The 3,748-nt window shown below is 38.3% G+C and overlaps 1 non-coding gene across 1 annotated transcript; it reads right to left on the bottom strand.

Moving 5' to 3' along the window:
- Positions 1 to 2,328: 2,328 nt before the first annotated feature.
- Positions 2,329 to 2,435, bottom strand: LOC141625636 (small nucleolar RNA R71). The gene has a single exon (XR_012535404.1). It is a non-coding gene; the product is annotated as a small nucleolar RNA R71 (small nucleolar RNA).
- Positions 2,436 to 3,748: the final 1,313 nt, after the last annotated feature.

The raw sequence follows: 3,748 nt of genomic DNA, 5'->3' as shown, positions 1-3,748 counted from the left end.
CCTTGGTAGGAGAGGAGTGCAAACCTTGTATTTTCATGGCGAAATGGAGCTAAATTGATCGCATTCAATCACCAAGCATCAAAGGGAAGACGATACTAGAAGGCCTATGTAGATAATAAAGTAGATTGGAAAATGATGAAAGGATCCTTGCATCCTCAACAAGATCCCCGCGGATTGTTGAGGAAATAAGAAAAGAGAAGTGCCTGGCTCACAATCCGAGCGGATTGCAACCAATCCGAGCGTCTCCCAGCCAGCAAATCCAAGCGTCCCGATGCCAAGACGCTCGTCTTGAAGCCAAGCAATCTGAGCGTCTCTCCCATGATCCGCTCGGATCTCCTGACAGACTCCATCGTGCCACCTTCCTAGACGCTCGGGACGAGCATATCTTCGTGAGACTAGCAAAACGGAGATGCGCATCTCCTTGGAGAGGAGCACTTCCTCAACTTTTCGTAAGGGTCTTAATAGTCATTTAAGCCCTTAGTAACCCTAATCTTTGTACCTAATCTTTAGTATAAATACCCCTTTGTACTACCTAGATTAGCATGTCATCTTAATATAATCTTAATCCTATCTTAATCTTGTCTTAATCTTGTAATCAACTTTTAATATAGTATTAATACAAATCTCATTCCTTAATCTTTCCTTAATTTCTCTATTGTTCATCATTTATTTTGGGTAATTAGAAGATTATTTGGGTTTATTTGGAGGATTGACAACCTTCCATCAATCATCAAGTACTTCTATTATTATTTGCTTTATTATTTGGAATCATCTTCATAGGTATAATTCTCTCTTAATCCTTTTTAATTATTGTTAATCATTCTCATTTGTTCATCATGTTTTGCCTTGATAGTATGATTGACAACCTTGTTAGCATGTTAAACTTGATAATGAGTGAGTAGTTTCCTTAACTAGGGTTAATGGGGAATTAGGGGAAACCAACATGGGGATTGATTCATGCTTAATCTAATATGTTTTCATAATTAATTTGCTTGCTTGTTGTGATTCTAACTTATGCCCATTTTATGTTTGATGAAATGCGAGCATATGAATCCTTGCATTTTTTACCCATCACTTACCTTTTCAATGAGACTTGTAAGACATAAACCAACTCGAGTCTCATTAGACCATGCATATAGTTGGATAGGAAGGATTAAGTCGACTTGTAGGTGTTGTACAATCTAATCGATTCGGCTCCGGGACCCAAACTTTCCTAGGATTGTAAGATATAAACCAACACGATCCATCACAACAATAATTGCTTGCTTATAATTTGAGAATATGTTTGTATGATCAATTCCCATGAATCCCCTATGAAACCATGACACCCTAGTGCTTTTAATCAATTGTTTACATCTCATTTTAATCATCTTGCTTGTTTTCATTACTTTATTTATATTGTTGGTTAGTTTAGTTGATCTCCTATCTCAACCCAAATTTTGACACCCCTAGACACAACCATTTGCAATTGAAAATCCTACATCAATACCCGTCCCTTGGGATCCGACCTTTACTTACCTCTTTACCAAGAGTAGAGTAGTTTTTGAAGTTATAAATATTGTTTTGGTCAAGGTAACTTTTGAAGACGAGTAACAAAACCAACGAACCAAAAATGGCGCCGTTGTCGGGGACGGTGTTAACTTGATTTGATTTTCTTTAAATTGTTTTTAGTTGTGTCTTTCTTTACCTTGAAGAAGTTAAACTCTTCAAGGTTTGTTCTAATTGTTTTCTAGTTGTTTGATATTTTGCATGTCTAGGAGATCACAAGGTAACTTGTTACCCATTGATCTTGAAATTGAAAGAACTTTGACCAACAATAGAAGACTTGCTAGAAATACTTTGAGAGGTATTGGTGATATTGTGGACATTCAACCAAAGAATATTGAGTTTACCAACCCTTTTGCAAGAGAAGGAGAAGATAACCCAACATAAAACCAACCACAAAATAAACCCACAATGCCTAAATTTTCATCACATTCCGTACCAACTGAGGAGAACCAACCAAATGGTACTCCTACACCACAACATTTAACCGGTAATTTCATTGCCAAATCTGCATTCATATAACTAGTTTAGAGAAGTCAATTTGGGGGGATGCCTAGTGAAGACCCTCATTCTCATATGGAGACTTTTTGTGACTATTGTGATGTGATTTCTCAAACCGGAGTCACTCAAGACCAAATTCGATGGGTCTTATTTCCTTTTTCTTTGATTGGTTCCGCGAAACAATGGTTGAAGAGCCTAGATAAGGCTACTCTTGGTATTGACTCTTGGAAGAAATTGGCACTTGCTTTCTACAAGAAATTCTATCCTCCGGAAAAGACTAACATGTTGAGAGCCCAAATAACCGGGTTCAAACAAAGGGACGAGAAATCTTTGTATGAAGCATGAGAGAGATTCAAGGATACTTGTCGATCTTATCCACACCATGGACTTAGCGAGTGGTTCCTTGTACAATAATTTTGGAATGGTCTTTATGAAGACTCCCGAAACATTCTCAATATGGGATCAAATGGTATGTTTACCGAAATTGATGACAATCAAACATGGAACAAGATTGAAGAATTGGCGGTCCATAACTCACAATATAGTAGACCTCGGAAGGCTACTAGAGGAGGAAAGCATGAAGTGGACTCCATTACTCAATTGGGTGCTCAACTTAGTGCTCACATTGACACCATTAATTTGATGTTTGAGAAGGCTATGGCTAATCTTGAAGAGGCCTCCAAATCACCTAAGCAACATGTTAATGCTATGGTAGCATCATCATCAATTCCAAGTGGAGTATGTGAGAGTGGTAGAACTTTGGGACATGACCAAAGTGAATGTAGGGGAACAAGTGAACAAGTGTATGCTTTCCAAGCATACAAGAGTGATACCCCTTATTACAATGAAAACACCAAATTCCACCCCCAACCTCTCATACAAAAGCCAAAATGTTCAAAACCCAAAAACAACATACACCCCACCTCCAATGAGAAACGAAGCTCAAAGACCCTTTTACAATCAAAACCAAAGTTATTAAAACCAACCTTCATACAATCAAACAAATGACCAAGGTTTTGATGTTCAAAAAGCGGTCCTCCAAATGCAAAAGAACCAACAAGAATTTTTCACTCAAATGCAAAAGGATAGTCAAGCAAAAGACGTCACCATCAACAACATACTAGCTCACACAAAGATGTTGGAGACCCAAATGTCTCAATTAGCATCTTATAGTTCACAAAGAGAAAAGGGGCAATTACCACCTCAAGGTAATCCCCCAAGACATGAGTCTGTAAGTGCCATCCATTTGAGGAGTGGTACAAGGTATGAAGGGCCAAAGAGGCCCATTGATGAAGATGTGGTGAATGCTAGTGACAAGGAAAGACTTGAAGACTCTAAAAAAGAAGAAGAACCCACCACCATTCAAGAAGTTTCAAACAAGGACGAAGAGAAGGCTAAGGAGAAAGAGCCTATTGTGATTCGAATTCCATTTCCAAGTTGTCAAGCTAAGCCTAAGTTTCATGAAGAACTTGGAAAGTTTATGGAGATTGTGAAAAACATGGAAGTCTCAATTCCATTTACTGAATTAATCAATCACGTTCCGGCCTATGCGAAATACATGAAAGATATTCTTACAAAGAAGAAATCCATCCGGAAGCTCGAGACTATTGCTTTCACTAAGATGAGTAGTGCCATCCTATAAGGAAGTTCACGTCCAAAAGTAAAGGATCCGGGAAGTTTCTCTATTCCATGCACCATTGGC

This window comes from Silene latifolia, chromosome X, assembly GCF_048544455.1.
Source record: "Silene latifolia isolate original U9 population chromosome X, ASM4854445v1, whole genome shotgun sequence".
NCBI lineage: Eukaryota > Viridiplantae > Streptophyta > Magnoliopsida > Caryophyllales > Caryophyllaceae > Silene > Silene latifolia.
Note: the sequence above shows the minus strand (reverse complement) of the source record. Positions and strands in the feature narration are given on the sequence as shown.